This window comes from Symphodus melops, assembly GCF_947650265.1.
Source record: "Symphodus melops genome assembly, chromosome: 8".
NCBI classification, from domain to species: Eukaryota; Metazoa; Chordata; class Actinopteri; order Labriformes; family Labridae; genus Symphodus; species Symphodus melops.
The window spans coordinates 3,022,324-3,040,960 of NC_136698.1; the positions used below are offsets into that span (position 1 = coordinate 3,022,324).

Below are 18,637 nucleotides of genomic sequence, written 5' to 3' on the forward strand. Positions count from 1 at the left end.
TTTGCAAAAAGAAACAAAAACACACCTACAGGCTGATATTCACACACATGCACAAACTATGGACATGCACTAATGGACAGGGATTCCCACAGTGAGCGCTCCCGAGTCCCAAGAACGGTCAAGGGCACTCCAGCAGTGCTCAGGAAGTTAACTTCCATCTCTCCAGCTGCGAGACCAACATCCAGACCTGCACCATGACTTAAACCGGCGTCCCTCCACCTCCCTCCACTTCCCTCCAAGTCCTTGCAGACTGAGCTATTGCCGACACATTGACTTAGAAATCACCACATAGGGACCTTCTCTGAAAGTTAATTAGTCATGCAGGAATAGTTGTTTTCTTCTATTTCAGTATTCATCATTGTTTCCAGGGAAACAGTGCATAAAGAAGATTTCACAATAGATGCAGAGGAAATTAAATAACGCAACCTTTTCAACTCATTGCCATTACATGTTAATGATAATGATAATATGCCACACAGTGCGAACAATGCAATGAAATGAATTATTCTATCTGTTAAACAGTAATTCGTACCTTTATACTAAAATTCTTCTTTTTTGTGTTTTATAGCAGGTGGCAAAATGTTTTCCAACACACTACTGCCACAGTAGTTTTTTACAGTTCTTTCACGACAGTAATACATTCACTTTCTGAAATGAGTGTTGATTAAACAGCACCATGAAAGCAACTGAGGTTTATTTAAAATGTCCTAATATAAGCCTAGAACACTCATGTTAAAGCTCCTGTCAGGAAGTTTCTGCTTGTGTGGATTCTGGCGCCCCCTGTGGACAAAGTGATACATCCTGTGTAGGTAGTTTTTTTTTTTTTTTTTTTTTCACACAATTCTCATCCTGTTTTGTTTTTGCTGAAGACAAAGGTCATACTTAATCCCTTTGGTCTGACACCTGCCCACTGCAAGCCTTTTCAGAAGTTAAAGATAACAATATTCTTTTGTAGGTCATAGAGAGGAATTTGTATTAATTTGGGTCTTTTTCACAACAAGTTTAAAATACCTTCACATTCTCTTCCTCAGGTCTTTTTTACCTGTTCATGTTGGCTACGGTCAACATGGAGTTCCTTTTTACGGGGCGTAAGGGAGGGAATAGGAGGGATAATCACTCCCATGAGTCCCCACCAGCCTCAACATCATATTTCGTTATCGTTTTTTATTATTATTGATGATTTGACATACTGTGTGTCTACTGATTTTTAGATCACAATGGGAAAGTGTGGAATTAGTTTAATGAAAATACCAAAGGGAGCCTGGGCAGCTTGTTCAGAAGAAAAGCACTGTCACTGTCTGATAGGAAATATGATCCGTGTTTACTGAAGGGTAGTCAAAGCAGCTTACCTTCCTCACCCTCCTCTGCAGATGTTTTATCAGTCCAACAATCCCTCTGAAATTAGCGGCCACACTGTTAAGCACTGATGCTGCCACACTGTGATAAATATCTGAAATGAAAACACTGATTGCTATCACAGTATTACTGTTGATGCTTCGAGCTGAAAACAAGGTTATCTCACCTTTATAACTCTGCCTTTGGTGTCTTCTTAATTCCTCTTCTCATCAGGTTCAACATTAAGCCTCATATCGGCCGTTACACAAAGCGTTGTTTACGGTATTATAAGTACTAAAGTAGGATGCATTTGGGAGCTGGTAATGATACTGTGAGGAGTTCCAGTAGATGAAAACATTAACCCTGAAGACTCTCATTAAGTCTTGTACAGCATCTGGTAAGAACAGGAGTCAATGGGGTTGTTCTTGAGATTTTGTCGCGTTCAATCAGGGTAAATAATCATGATTGCGGCGTGACTCCTTAAGAAGTCAAGAGGGGATGCAACAGAATTTGCTTTGTGATGAGACAAAAAAAGTTGAAATATTCCCCTCTGAGCGTTTCAAAAGTTCCTTCTGTTCATAAGCCCCTTTGTCCCGTCTATGCAGCGATAAGCAGACATCACAATAAACAGGGTATACTGCTGGCAATGGCTTATATTCTAATACAGAGAATCTGTAGTGCAGCAATACATAGAAGGTAATGCAAGATAGCTAGAGGAAATCAGTCTGAAGTAGAGGTAGATCCATCCCCTGCACCAATAATAATCCCCGCTGTTTTAAATATGGAATAGATAACGGCTGTTCTGATGGCATTCTGGGGAAATGATAGAGGGCAAAATGGAGCCAAAATGAATGGGCTCTTGGTTGAACAGATCTAAATTCATTTCACAGGCCCAACGAAATGGAGTTTTCTGAATCTGCTGTCCTCCATGGCTGCCTGAGGGATATTGGAGACGGCGAAGGTCAAACTAGAGGAATGGGGGTGTCGGCTTGTGTGTGACTGTAGAGGAATTGCAGGACCCTGACATTCGGCTTTATACAGTAAGATCCACTGAGATGGAGCTTAAATTGGGTCGGAAAGACAAATCCTGTTGTGTATTAAAGGCAGTTTGGTCCAAAGCGTTAAGTCAAACATGTATTGGAGTATAGGGTTGAACTGGTCAGCAGAGATCTTTTATGGTGGGGAACATGTCTTTTTTTTTTTTATTATTTCAGGCCAACCAATGGCTGTCGTCCAGTTGTTACAACTACGTTTTCAGAAAAAGAAATGAACAAGTAACATTACTGTTCATGTATTTATTTATTTGGATCCCCATTAGCCTCACCTAAGGAGATGCTACTCTTCCTTGGGTCAGCTTACACTTTTAGGATGCAGAGAAATACAAAGCCAGAATAATGACTTTTACAATCTACAAACAAAATGATAACCACAGAAATGGAAAGGATTCTAAATTGGAACAAGCAGCAAGCAGACTGATACCGAGGCTTTTCTTACTTACATGTGTTAACACAATGTACCTTCATACTGTCCCTTCTACTGAGCTTTAAACTATAATTGTAATGGTTTCATTGTCTGACAGCAAACTGTAATTATTTGACTGTGTTAAATACTTGATTCTGATTGGCTAGTGGTACTTAACAATGGTCTTCAAGGGACACTGCTCTAATCATAGACTCTGAAGGACTTACTGTAATCATCAATGGGCAGAAAGAGGTCTGCTTAATTTGACATTGGTCTTTTTACTGGAGGAAAAGGAAAAAGGAGAATATAACAACAGGAAAGAGGGTAAATCAACAAATGGCAACATACATCTTTTTAACAATATACATGGTCCCTTTACAAATACATATGTAAAAAAATAAGGAACCAAAAGGACAGTATGATGAAGAAATCCGCAAAACTAAAGATGGCATGTGAAATAACGATCCGTTCACCTCGTCTCACTTCAGTGTTCAGTTTAATGTAATACTGCTAGGTTTGCAAGTTTTAAGATATGTTCAATTTTATTTGAGTAATGAAAGCTACTGTAGCTCATTTTATGAAGGCTACAGAGTTAGCCGTTGCTCTGGACACAGCTCTAACTGTAATGGGCGGGGCGGTAAGACTCTGGGGTGAGTGGATTCACAGCACTTGCCGATTACTCGCAGAGATTATTTGCTATTATTGGCAGACCCAACACACAGTTCTCGATGCAAACATTGGTGATGTGTTTAGCTGTATTGACTGTGGGTTGATTTCACCAGCACAGCACCTCTGGGTGGGATGTCCAGGACACTGACTGAGCAAACTGTGAGTCTGAATACCGAAGGAGGATGTTTCAAAACAATCCACTTCAGCAAATACAAGGTGAACCGGGAGATTAGGACAACAAAAGCATCTGAAGCTCACTTCATTCTGACACACTTTGGTTTGTTAAAACTGGATACAGCTCGAACGTTTGACATGTGGTTATTCTCAGGTCTGTGCCTAAACATTCAAAATACTTCAATCTCCAACGTGGAAATGCAAACACCAATCTATGAAGACACTAAATGAGTTGTAAGACATTTTTTATTGAGTTTCTACCCAACATTTAATAACGTGTTATAAAGTTGACTAATTGTGAAAATATTTAATTTAAAAATAACTCTATGGTACACAGACTCCATGCACATTGTGTCAATTCATCCAAACATCTTTGGTCAACAGCACTTCTAAGTACCAGACAGTTGCAATTACATTAACAATGTCTCCAGTGTTATCAATCCTTTAAGTTTCATTTCATTCATTCACATTAGACCCTGACACAAGCAGCAATTAGATGGATCTTGTGTAATTGATGGTGGTAGACCATGCTGGGTTAAATGCCACAGGATTTTTATCTAAGTCCCACCCTGCATAAAAGTCAAACAAACATCCCACCCCTGAAAAAAGGTCTCTGACACAGGGAAGACAATGACATGGACATTATCTCCTTTGTGAGCAGAAGCCTGGCATTAGAGAATGAAGAATGACGCTGAAAAAGGCCAAATATCACACTCAGCTCACCCCCTCTACAGAGGAACATTTTCTGCACCCATCCAGACGGCGGTGAGTGGCAGAGCTGAAAATGAATGTGATTTTCTACAGACACTCCCAGGTCCTCTAATGAGACTGTGCTTAAGGTGTAAATTAGTGACACAGCCCCGCTCATCACAGACACTGGAGCAGCACATCCACTGGGCTGCTCCACTTCCAGCAGACACGATGGAGATCCATTTCATGAACATAACTTATTAATATGCTAATGGAGGTCATTAATGGTTGATAGCGGAATTAATGGAATTACAGAACAAAGCGGGTCATGGCCAGAAAGAGAGGGATACAGTTTCAAACAGAAAGCCATTTCAAGGTACCAAAAAAGTATTTATGTGAAGCAAAGTTTGGAGTGTATATGTTGTTGAACAAAAAAACACATTTGAAGTGGTTTGTAATTATTATGTTTACTGTTACATGAGGAGGGCTCTCTTGCAAACAGCACATTACTTATCCAATCAAGCATTAAAGTAGCATATCATTTAAAAGTTCAACTTTGATGACTCCAGGAGCTCTGAACAGTGTGAGGCTGGTTATTCAGCACCATGGACAGCTCCAATTCCCCACACTTGTCAGCATCAACAAGACCCACACATCTGAAGGGGCCTTATTGTGAATGACGGATGGATTCTGAAGGCAGCAACAGTGTTGCTATTCTAAATTAGTGCACAAATGGATGGATACACTTTAAGGAAATGGTTAAATTAATGAAATTTTTCAAACAAGTTGTCACTTTTTTGCAGCACCGTCCTGATCGGAATTGACAGATAGGAATATTAAAACTGGGTTCGTGTCACAGAGAATACGGCACCAATCTCTGCTGGGACACGACATAAATCAACTTCAGAAGCAGGGACGGGCCACAGAGCAGCACAGCATACTAAATGGACACTGGAAACATGCAAGGGAACTGGGTTAATTAGCAGCACTATGAGGCTGCTGTGCTTGTAGAATTCCACGGGGCTGATTGCTCTCGCAGATTAATTTCTGCTGTTTCCGAGTGGATTTAGTTCTTTTTCTTTAGTCCCAGTGGACTCAGGGGTTGAAAAATGACTCCCAGACACCACCCACATCGTACTTTATATGAAACACCACCGTTACCATTCACATGGTAACAAAGTTCAGTGTTTAACAGGAGTAATAACATCTTCTGTTACATGAAAGTGCTGGATGCAGACAGTCGTGCACTTTGCATGTACTATATGCAATCTTTGGTCCTTTGTACATTAAAGTAAAAATCTCAAGGTTGAGACATTAGTCAAAATCCTATTCAATGTATTAGAATGAAACTTTCTTGAAACTTTTTAAATGGATAAAGCTTAGTTAAACAGATGAATGTGTGACAAGAATTACCCAGTAATTTCATGATTCAATTAAAAAAATGTTAAAGCCCCGCTCTTTAGCCATTATGTTGATGTCCAATGTCTCAAACAGGATTTATTTTTCGTATCGTTGGTGATCTAGTTTTGGCAACAACAAAACGTGCAGCCCATACGGAGGAATGTTGAAAAATTAGCACCTTTTGGAAAAGTTATTTTACCTGTCTTTATTTAACTTACACAGTGAATCTTTCTTATATTTTAAATCCATTACACATTATAGGTGAACTATGACAAGTCTTGTCTTGTTTAAAGTGCAGCTGATACAGCGAATGAGAATCTGACAATCCAGTAACTCAAAATATTAGATCACAAACTGTAAGACCAATATGAAAAAAACAGAATTGACAACACTGAAATGTCGACCTTCTCAAAAGTATATACATCTATGAATTCAATACTTGTTCAAGGCTTCTTTTTGCAGTTATGGAGTCATATCAGTCTGGTATTCATCAGTTGTTATGGAAGCTCAGGTAGCTTCTACAGCGGCCTTCAGCTCGTCTGTTTTGTTAGCTCTGGCGTCTCTCATCTTCCTCTTGAAAATCACTATCCTCTTTTTATTATTATAGAACACTGAATCGTAATCAGCCAACTGGTATATGCCACAGTCCTGGCTTATCCTTCATTTCAACCACCTAATGGGCCTGTAACAATGTCTTCATTTAGTTTGAACATGCAGCTCGTTTTCCATAGGACTAGGGATGCCTTTTAGCTGTTGTGCTTATTCCAGCATATTTCAACTGATGCATACTGCAATATGTTGATTAACGTGCACTGATAGACAAGCTAGAAGTTCAAAAAGTAATGTTTAGTGCTGCACATAGCTTTCTGACAAAGAGCCAGGCCATCAAATCTAAAATCAGAGCAAGTATCCGGCCACACAATTCTCTCTTCAGCACTGCCAGGCATGACTGCGCCAAACTGCAAACTCTTCCCATGTTGATTTATTGTAATTATATCATCTTATTTTAGTTGGTTGTGGACTTGCTCTTTGATTTCTTTACTTTAATGTTATAAATCTGTAACTTTCTATCCCTAAAGTTTGAAACATGCATGTCCTCTCAGATTCATGAGGATACCTAAGGAGCCTCAAGACATTGGTAGGATATGCACATTACACATTTTAAAGTTGGTATTAACGATTTAAAAAAACATGTTTAAAACCTCCTGACACATAGAAATGTTCACATCTCTGGGGATATTTTAATTCAGTTTCACAAGCCTTTTAGTTGAAGTTATTCTCCATGCATAGTGATTATCCTTTTCCTGCAGAGCAGTTCGATCCCTCCTGGCCAAGTTCAAACCCTACATGCTCTGGCACTGGTTTTGATCAGTGCCACCTGAAATGAAATCAGGTGCCTGGGCGTACAGTTTAACAGCGCTGATCCCTGTAACTGTAATGTGTGCTGTCATAGTCATTATGAAAGCGCCAGCATCCATTCATTCACTCAGTGGCTTCATGGTCTCTCTGCTGCATGGTGATTTGAGCAGAGCGTCCTGTACAGACTCGCTTAATGACTCATGGTTCATGCATAGGCATGCTTCACAAGACAAAACCTGAGAGGATTGAGCTTTTTTTTTTTTTTTTTTCTGCTCAGCACCTTTTCTCCTCTGATTAATGTGACAGCTGAGACAGAAAAGGACTTCAGTGTTGACGTCCTCTCTTTGGAAGCCTTCTTTCCTTTTTTGTGAACCCAGCCAAGCAGTTATTCGAGTTATTCAATTACTGCCATTGCCCATGTCTTTATAAATAACGGCGGCATTAAAAGAACTATATTGGGGCATAAAGTTAATGAGAAGACTGCCATTTCGCTTAGTGCACAGCCTCATTTAAAGTGAGAAGGAAGAGTGTGAATTTTAAAAAAAAAAGGGAAAAAAAGTGGCGTGTTATCATTCTCTCCACGTCGCCTACCTTATTCTACCCCGCTTTGGCAGCTATTACAAAGGGCTTCTTGTGTCTTAAACATGTGACTAAATGAGAGAGAGAGAGGGAGAGAGAGAGAGCGAGAGAGGGGCAGAGGGGAGAGCTGAGGCGCCCATGCCTGTTATCTGCTGCCGGGCGCCTACACTTTCTACAGGATCGGTCTCATGCGCTCCTTCACACACACACACACACACACACACACAGTCACTGATGCGGAGTAGGCGGGTCGTGTTGTTGGTTTGGAATTCATAACGGGATTTTTAACCATCTCGGTGGGGCGGCTGTCCGCGTCCCCCTGTAGCTGCATTCCGTCGCATGTCCCACCGCTGGACCCCGTCGCTTTTTGGCTGCAACAAATTGCGCAAACGCGTCTTTTTTAATCCTCTAATCGACAGCCCCTTTGCGCTTCTTGAGTCTCTCTCCTCCTCCTCCTCCTCCTTCTCCTCATCTCTCTCTCTCTACCCTTGACTACGTCTCCTGCTGGATGATTTCATTTTGTTAACTCATTATCCTCACAAAGGTCAAAGCTTCTAGGGACGTTGAATTGCAGCTGGGATAAAGCGACTTTTTCACCCACAGACAAAGTGAAAGTTTGTCGCTGGTGCGGCGGATTGGTCCGGAGCAGCCTTCACCACCCTTCACTTTTTTTTTGCGTTTTACCGGATCCCTGTGTGTGTACTGAGTGTTTTTGGAGTGCTTGATTGTTTCCCCCCCCCCCCCCCTTCACGGAGTTGCTATTGAACCCTGATTAACTGTGACATGAGTTCCTCTGCAATTTCGGCAATTACAAGGCACCGAGAATGGGAAATACTGAGTTAAACTTTATCTGCTGTTCCAAACCGCGGTGAGTTCTTTTGTAATATATATCTTTTTTTTTCCCAGTGAAATTTCAGTGTGTGATTACATATTAGAATTCCTACATCAATTAATTACCATCCCGTGGAAAACGGTCTGCTTATTTCTCTTGATACATTCACATACCTGCAGTGTATTTGACCTGGATAGCGTTCCAAAAACAAATGTGCTGTGCTGTGACATGTGTGAAATGCCTCCTCAAACTCCCACACACACACACACACTCACACACACACATACCTGCACAAGTATGACAACAGACTCACACCTTGACATGCATGCAAACAGGCAAACTCTATCTACAGCGCTGCCGCCTCCAGGAGAGCGAACACAATATTGCTTTTCATGCCTTGTCAGTACATATATGAGCACAATCAGACTCATCTCCTTGCTTTGTGACTGCCTTCCCTTCCCTTCCCTTCTCCCTCCCTTCCCTGTACACACACACTGCCACCCTTTATCTGCCTCCTCCAACAAACATCTCTAATCTATATTCCTTAGGGTGTATTGGCATTCTCGCCTGTAGAGGATCAGATCTCTAACACTGATGTGTGCACAGTGCCACGCTTCACCAAGCAGCAGCGAGGCAGAAAAAGCCTGCTCACTTTCAGCCGGGGAGGAAGAGAAGAAAAAAAAGGCAAAACATTCCCACTGATTTCATAATTATACATTTCACCCTTTAGCATCACCCTCAAAGACAGCACATGAGTCAGGGCAGCCATATGGGAGCGTCAGCAGAGACTCTGATTATGAGCCAAACGCCCTCGAAGCATACAAATAACATTTAAAATGCAATCATACTGGCCCAAGGGCACCATTGCATAGGTGTTATTTGTAATATTTAAAATGTAAGTTCATAATAATGTAATATCTTAAGAAACCATAGCAGAGGAAGGAAGGTGGTTTTATAGCTGATCTTATGCTGTGGAGAGAGAAAAAAAACGTGCTGTAATTCTCAGTGCTACTCGCCAGTGTTGGGCAGAAGTGCCAGATCCTCAGACGGTTTATAGGGCCACAACAGGGCCACTGTTCAGCCGCCGTCCTCATCTATCCTGGGAGACTGGTGAACCCGAGCGTGTCTGGGCCTGAAAGGCACACTGTCTCCTCCCATGAAAAGAGAGATTTCTCTCCCTGTGTCGCTCACCTGCGCCACAAAAGGAGAAGTTAACAGCTCAACACTCTCCTACTTTCCTCCCTGTTAGGATGTCCAGCCAGGGAGAGACACTTTTGTGTGACTACTGTTATGCCAGATTTGCTCGTTTGTGCAGGTGTCAATGAGGAGGCCAGCTGTCTGTCGTGGAGGAGAAACTGAGCTAGAGTACCAACCACTATTCAACAATGCCCTTGGCAAACATTATTTTCTCTTAGTTTCTTTGAATGGAGCTCAAGCACCACTATCCGCATCTAGAAACCTTACATCCTTATGCACTAGAAACAGACAAAAGGCATCACTGTAACATTGAAAAAAGATACATATCTGTTGTTTAAAAGAGTTACTCTTAAGTGTTTCTCTAAAAGTTTTCACATGGATCAGCCGTCTCGATTCTGCTACCACATATATCCTAGAATGGGACAGCAACAGAGGAGTATGTAGAATGACAACATACTGTAAACATACAACGTCATAAGCTTTCTCCATAGAAAGGCTCTGATATCAAATTGACTTAAGATTTATTGTCAAATCTTTACAAATAAAATAGATGGTGCCGAGTAAAAACAAAGTTGCAATTCAACAATTCACTTAGCAGATACTTTTATCTGCAGCAATGAACGTCAGCGAATAACAACAACAACAGCAAGGATCCAGAGAGGAGGAAACGAAGTCAGTAAGAGCAAACAGCTTCAAGTCTGATTGGAAGCAAAGATGCTGGCAGGAAGGGAACAGAGGCAAAGCACTTTCTCTTCCTTTAATGTTTTAATAATGTAAGACGATATTTTGTCATCAACAATTACATCAACAGCTGTTCTTGAAAGTTCGAAGAAGCATAAAAACCCTCCTCAGTCATCATCATAAAAATCCTCATCATCATTGCCTTCAATCATGAAGTGCGTGCTGTCCAAGAAATAACTGGGTCTTTAGTTTTTTCTTAAAGGTGCAAAGGGACTCTGCAGCTGTCGTCATTTTAAGCTTATTGAACACCGGTTATTAAGGTGTTTTGGTGAATTGAATACAAGGTTTTATTGTAAATTAAATCACATTTATTTAATCACTCATTTCTGTAGTGCAATCTTTTTTTTGATATTACATTGAGTATGTTTTGATTACGCTAGACGTGTACCGGCCCAACAAGTGATGAGTAAAAAATAAACAAAATAAACTCTCTACTCTGTACTATACTAAAAAATTCAACACAAACATTCAAACAGGCTATTTGGGGTGAACTTTAAGTGTCTTAATTAACTGGAACAGGAGGAATGACATGCCTGAGAGGGCGCCCTGTTCTTACAGTTTAGTGTTGGGCGCCTGATCAGTCTGGATCAGGCGTCGTTAGTACGTGACGGCTGAGGAGAAAATGGGAGACGAGGGAGGAATTGTGCCTCTCTTCCTCCCACACTCACTGTAAACACACCACAAGGGAATGAGGAGATTCTGCGGAGTGAGCATGTAGTTTCAGTTTGACACTCAACGTCTCTCCAGTGCGGCAGCTTCCTGTGGGGGGGGGGGGGGCTGTTAGCCGGAAAGCTAACAAGTGTTACGACTTAATGAATGAGGGCCCTCGCTGCAGTGTATTTGATCATACCAGCTATTTGCTTAGAAGTGGGAGAGTGAGGAGGGAGGTAAAAAAAAAAAAAAACGAGGTCTGAATTAAGTAGATACAGGGTGTAAAGATAGGGAGAAAAAAAACTGAGGATAAAGAGAAGAAGAAGAGGATAAAAGGATTGACTGACTGTGCAGTTTTTGGTGGTATTTTGGAGGTCAACATTTGCCAGAATATGCCCATTATTTCATGATAATGAGCGAAGCGTGGGGTTTGACTTCAATCTGAAATGATGGAGCAGAGTGGGTGCGAGGGAGAGCCGGGGAAAAATGAGAAGATGTGGAAAAAAGAAAAAGGAGGAGAAGATGATGAAAAGAGGAAAAAATGTCTCATTGAGGGATTTGGGACCGACGAGGGCATTAAAATAGAATCTCTCAGATTAAGTGCGACTGGGGCATTAAAGCAGAATCTCTTTGAGGCAACTGGTAATTGAATATTGAGTCTGAAGATCCTGAAAGCCCGTTCTTTTGCACACACGCATACTGTATACCAGCAGACTCGACATCTTGAGCTCTTGTGGCGAATTTGCCGTCCGTTACAAAAAGTAACATACCAAATGTCATACCTTATTTTACTTTTTCAAATGAAGTCAAGGACATTCATCCACACACACAACACCATACAGTCGACATGGCAATGATACATTTCCATTAGAAAGTACGTCAGTGTTAAATTAAGGCTGACCATAAAGGGGAACGCTTTCTGGGACTTAGTTGCATGGGCAGGGCCAATGCAGGTTACATTTTATTTGATACCTAAATACTCGAGATTACTTCTTCAAGCAACATGAACAGACTTTTTACGTGCAGGTGCTTGAGTAAGAAGGACCCTGTATCACAATGTGAACTCCTCTTCTTAAAAGTGATATGAACCTTTTATTTGGTAAAGTTATGTAAATGAGTTCAGAAGGAGCTAGTGTTAGACAAGCCTGTTATGATTAACATGGGCGTTGTCATGAAAATCACAGTGGAGGTTGTGATTTCCACATGGGATGTCATGCATGTAGTGGTTTAACCCTCAACTTAATTCTTATCCCACTGGAGCCATACCTTGTGTTATATCTCAGAGGTGTGTAATAGAAGCCAAGGGAAACATGAGCTCAGTATATGGTTTAAAGTATTACAGAATATTAAAGGGGTTTTGGGGTAATCAGTCCGTGAATCATTTTAAGGGCATCAGACAAAGATGCCACTATGTGTTAGAGCGGTTGAATAATAAAGAGCTTGTTTCTACTATTTAAGTAGAAACAAGTTCACATTATGCTAAGGTGGTATTTCCGAGCATGAACTTGTCTTTATGCTCCCATTAGCAGTCCTAGAATTTCATACCATGGACACGTAGGACGCCCGTCATCGTACAACCTGGTGTACAGGACACACTTTTTTTAGAACATGTTTCGTCATCTAAAAAGTGGTGAAACATAGCGGTACAGTCAGGGCTGGCAGCGTCGCTTTTTTCACATCTTTTCTCCCTTATTGACTCAAAATCTTTTTACGCTAAGTCCCGTTACAATTTGAAACTACCACTGGCTTGCTTTGTGGAAGGAAGTAATCAGTAGTGTGCACCACGCTTAAGGGTCTACAAAAGGACGACAAATTGTGTAAAGTAAAGAAATCAATGTGCTTTCACATTCTTAATAAATAAACCGACACAGCTCCTGAACTCTCATAGCTCAGATAATCACCAATTACGTTGGGTCAGGTTCAAGTGTCCTCTTTTCATGAAGAAAGTACACAAAGCTGCATACAGCCAGTGTACACCAATCTGCCACTGCCCACATAGAGTGCTTAAGGTTGAGCTTCAATATTACAACATCAAAAATAAATGTTTTGAAAACATACATCGGCTAGACTTTCTCTTGGACGATAAAAGGAAGGGGATTAAAAGCGCTCGGACATAACGTCTCATTTGTTCCATTTGTTGGCAGTCAAGGAAATCGGTGTGAAAGCAGAAGAGACGCACGAAATAAAGCAGCCGACGAGAACAGCGAGGAAAGAAGGCGGCCCCTTTAATTTAAGAGGCACCTTTGTCCCTGTTTGCACAAGGCCACCAGCAGAAGAGCTCTGTTTGTATTTTACTCTGATTTATAGAGGCTTCACTCTCCGTATTCTCTCAGCCGCTCGATGATATGCAGCTATAAAAAAAAAAAAAAGAAGCAAGCATGAAGTTTACAGTCTGTAAAGCCATCATTAGTGGGAATTTTGCTCCTGTTTGCTTTCAACTTGAGTTTTTAAATATACAATAGCTTACAGTGATTTTATATAATATTCCTTGTAGATTTAAAAATGTCACACTGAACGGGCTTCAGTCAACACGTGTACACACACATAGACACTGATAGAGACCACGAGCCGAGTAAAGGATTGAATGTGTCTAAATAATTAATCACCCATCGCTGCACCAGCCATTGAGTAGAGGGATAAACAGACATAGAAAACAGCCTGACGCACTCTTACATAAACACTTCCTGCATGCACTTACACAACTCTAATGCTCAGCAGCTGCTGAAAATTGAGCTTTCATTCGAACAATTAAAATGGAATAGATTGGGTTGGTGCATAGACTGTATAGTTCATGGACGTATGCTCAGTGACCTCACCCACTGGTTTCCTATAAGTGGAGTTCTGAAGCTCAATAATGGCGGTTACCATTTTAACTTTTAGTCAACGGAGAAACAGTTATAGACGTGGAGCTGACACGAGCTTTCAGCCTCCTGGAAAACAATGACAACAAACCGGCCTGTCAGTCAGATAAGCCACACAACTAATTATGCAAAAAGTTTTCTGCTTAATAAAATTGTACAGGATAGCTTATGATAATAATTCAGTGAATAATACAGAAGGAACCAATAGAAGACCACAACCGTTTTGAACCAGACTGTATCCACGTCTATTTCTGCTATCAAAATGTGGAAAAAGTGCAGAATAGCAGCTCCAGTGTGACAATGAACTGAAAGAATGTAACAAGCAGCTTTTTTTCAGGAAGTTTATAGAAGTTTTCCTGCAACAACAAACTTCCAAATGTTCAATAATGTAACTAATTTCTTTAAACTGATTTTTTACCTGAATCTCTGAATGATCAACTACCTCGACATGAAAATAAATGATCAAAGTCTTTTCAGATTTATATTTCCAGTCCTGCAATAATTTATAGGTCTAGTGTTGGCTTGTTGTGTGCTACAGATCTTCTCAAGTCTTTTTAAGTTCATCTTGAATGGACAGCTGTGATCTGTATTTTGTGTTGATTGGGGTAACTGCAGAGAAACCTTTTCCACACAGGTAGGATGTGGCAGAATTCATTACGCAATGTTGTACAGGTGACATCGAAGGAGACTTATGACTCATTAGATTTTCTTTGTTTTAGTCGTAACATCGAGTGTAGATTCATAGTCAGCTTTACGTTTACCCTGAAGTCCTCGAACAAAATATGTCATGCTTTGATAGCAGTGCAGAATGAAGTGTGTTATTTGGATTTAGCCTTGCCCCGCGTCATAACCCCAGGCCTCCCTCTAGGGCTTCACTTTGCGACTCTCTGGTACAACACAAATTGACTTAGCTACCTTAAATAATCATTGATTTTGGTACACCCTACTGTATGAGGCTTTGTTTGACTGCCATCTTGATTTTTGGAACCACAGGAGACCATATTTTGACTATTAGGTATACTTGCTAATGACACTGATAGTGACGTGCTAAAGATGACTCTTCTTTACTTTTATTTCACTCAAAATGATTAAATAATCAAAGAGGACTTGAGAGCATAAACTAATAAGAACAATGTTAACTGTGGCTCATAATCATCGCTTGTTTCGAGCAATGGGATCAATGTTGTCGCCCCCTGCTGGTCATTGTTAAATACACTGGTTTAGAGCTTTTTTTTCACGTTGACTTCACTTTTTAAACCAGATGGTGTGTCGACCTTTTTATCAAAATTATCCGGTGTTGTGCGACTGGGCTTGTTTCGTTTCATCTATCCTCCATAATGAATTGTCACAGTATTAAAAAAAGAGGGCTTGCAGTGTTTGTTATCAGTTTATTGCTTCCTCCTCCAGCCAAATGTTTCTCTTTCTTTTGTGAGAGGAAGGATTTGTTTTTCTGATCTGTTTCCAAGCTGGCCATGGAGATGTTTGCTGGAGAGTTTCTCTGCTCTCACAAACTACTGTATTTTGTAGACAGTGGTAGATGGATTAAAGGGGATTTTAGAAAGACAGAGTTTTTGCTGTGACGTATGCTTCCTAAAAGACAAGTCTACTGAACCCGACTGGACTACTGTAAGAGTCCCAGAGTGCATTCGAGGCAGTAACACTGGCTGGTTTATTGGCTTATCTGCATCCTGGCTCCTCTGTTGATCAGCCGCTGCTTTATCAGAGGGAGGAAGCAGAAACTCTGGACTGTTTGGAATTCTTTTTAAAAAGCAAACTTTAACACACAACCATGGACGCCTTGCTTCTTTAGTGTGTATGGCTTTTCTGTCTGGGGTTGTGAAGAGACCATTTTTATCAGCTTTCAAAATACACATTTGTAATGGCTTGGTACATTATCACGTTTGAGGACATAATTCAAATTGCAGATTAACATTGGATATTATGGCAAGTTTAAGGATACCGTTGGTGTTTTCAAATTGGGACCTATGGCTAGATCAGAGTACACTTGAGCCCAATTTTTTCATGTGATCAGTGTGAACACAAACATATCATTACCCCGTTTCCACTTGAAGAGGTAGTATTGGGCACAATTCACGTGTACTCGAGCAACGCCCACAACGGTGCTCAAACAACGAAGTGGGACGCTACATGACATCATTGTTAATGGTTGCTTCAAAAAACGACATATTTGTGTTCATGGGCACATTTTGTCCTCTGTGTTGCACACTCGATGACAAAGTAGAAAGAGGGTCAAATAGTTAGCAGGATGGACTCTGCCTCTTGGCAGATTTGCAAACCAATTACGGGCATACTGCCACTTGCTGAATCAGACTGTGTACATACAGAAGTGTGTTCGGGCATCATGGAATGACGTTACTAAAGTGAACACACACCAGTGGTTGAGAGGCGGCCATAAAACGCTGCTGCTTTGAGGTCTTTTATCAACACATCCTCATACAACTGTTACTTCTAAATGTTATGCATACATTTTGTTTTGTCATCCCTCCTTTCACTAAATCAGGGGTTTAAGAAAGCTAAAGACTAGCCCTCAGAATTCAGTCTAAAATGACAGCATCTCCCTTTACTGTGGTGAACATCAACATAGTCGGCGTCCATGTCAATAACTAATATAAATATTAGTGCTTTGCTGAGTGACTAACTTCACTTAAAGTCATTTACATACAAAGAGGATTATATGAGATAAGGAAAACTGCAGCCAAAATGCAAATCATAGTTTAAGCCAAACTTCAGAGTGATAAAGCGGGACTTATGAAGAAAATAACAGAGTTAACGTGTGTGAAATTATGTGTCAGAGTGTTCACTTAGTAAATCAGAATTTGGACTCAAGACAGCAGAGCTACATGTTTAATAAATGTGTCTTTGGTGATGGAAGGACAATCTTCAAACACCACATTGGAACATCTCGAGAAGGCTCAGAGGTAAATGTAGCAGTCTACACAGCAACACCTGAACTACAGTTTTTGTGCAGAAAATAAACACGCCCTCACACACCAACGCCACACACACTTTAATTCGACCTTCCCTGCAGCAGCTCAGCACTGCTAGGTTATGAATTACTGTTTTGAGTCTCCATGTGTGCTGTTAAATATGCAGGTTTGTTGATAATGTATGTGGGTGCATGTGTGCAAGCACTTAGTGACATTTTCATGTCTGCCTCCCAGGACACCACGGGAGCTCATCCTTTGTATTTGTTTGCAAGACAGCCGGATGAGTGCAACTGGCAGTCACATATTCTGATTTCACAAAGGCCGTGTTTTACCGCTAGTGTGAGAGGCATTGTTGACAGTTGTAGGGGGAAAGATAACTGGGTTAATTAGGGCCAAAAAACTCATTAGTCAGCATGGAGGGGAAGATGTATAGTTTAACAGTTCCCTCTTCCTTACTTTGAGGGTGGTTTTGGGGTTGGCTCGCGGACGTGTTACAAAGCTGATCCTGTTGAAGAAAATCTCATGAAATGTTTTAATTAAACCCTCCAACCTCTCTCTCGTTTACAGTGCGTCTCTTCTACTGTCATTTCTCCCAAATGCTTTCAGTAGCCGTTTTCATGCACTCCTGAAAGTGTATCGAACATCGCTGTAGCCTGCGCTTGAAATCTTCCACAGTTGATTGTTCACACATCCTTCACAGTGGGAAGTTTTTCCCGGTCAGACGCCAGAGGTATTGAGGGTCTGAGGAGGCAAGCCATGTGGTGAAAACGAATATGCGGACATTGGGGATGAGTGAGAGAGTCCTCAATAAGATCACAGTTTTAGCTTCAGTATCAATGCTGGACGAATTCACAGTTAAGAGAGTGAGGGAGGAAAAAACAGGGGAACGGGAAATTTAATGAAGCAGTGTCATCACATGCACAAAGATCACAGCGGTCAAGCAACCCTAAGGATGTAAACATTATCGGATCCTCTCACTTGCACTGAATATACATGCTGTAAGGAACATTACTGCGTAAAGTCAGGGAGTAAACTCACCTGTTTGTGTTCACACATGCAGCTTGAGCAGAAAATAAAGGGACATGTTTAGAACTTAATGTGATGTAAGAAAAGGGCTTGAGGCTGACAGTCCAAAAAGGAGACATATAAATCTGCATATTGACAGTGCCAAAAATGACCAACAGAAGATCACAACAACTGAAGGATAAAAACACCCCCTTCCACCTCTTTGCAGATCATTTTTCTGTACGTGAACAGCAGCAGCATGCCTTGCCTTATTGTAAAAGTTCTACTAGAGGGCTATGTGTTCCTGCTTGTTTACACACATGCAGCTAATCACGCAAATCTTTGGACATTTAAAGAGTGTGGTGCATGTGGGAATGGGGCTTGATTGCAAGAGATAAAAAAAAAAGAGAGAGAGAGAGTCATTTCAGTTTGCATACTGGCAGTGTCCACAGAGAGATGCTGTTTGGAAGCCTCCAATTGTGGATAAGGACACACACTGGTACATATCTACACTCATACTCTCAGGTAGGTGACCATTACAGCTGGCACCCTACAATAAGCGAGCAGATGTTCGGAGGGCTGAATGATGTCTTTTGTGCCGGTCTCCAATGAAAACGGCTGCTGAAATTCTCAAGAAAGATTAAGCTTGGGAGTTCCCACATCTCATCAAGCTTGCAGTATCCTCAGAAAGACGGGGTGAAAGTCAAGATCCAACACCGCAGTCAGTAGCCATG

At 41.1% G+C, this 18,637-nt stretch overlaps 1 protein-coding gene across 1 annotated transcript in view; it reads left to right on the forward strand.

Annotated features, from left to right (window-relative positions):
* The first annotated feature begins 7,403 nt into the window (after positions 1–7,403).
* LOC306827951 (BMP/retinoic acid-inducible neural-specific protein 3-like) overlaps positions 7,404–18,637 on the forward strand; it is a 59,977-nt gene continuing 48,743 nt past the window's right edge. The window contains exon 1 of the mRNA XM_079350091.1: positions 7,404–8,536. The gene's annotated coding sequence lies outside the window, so the exon portion shown is untranslated. The remainder of the gene's footprint in view (positions 8,537–18,637) is intronic.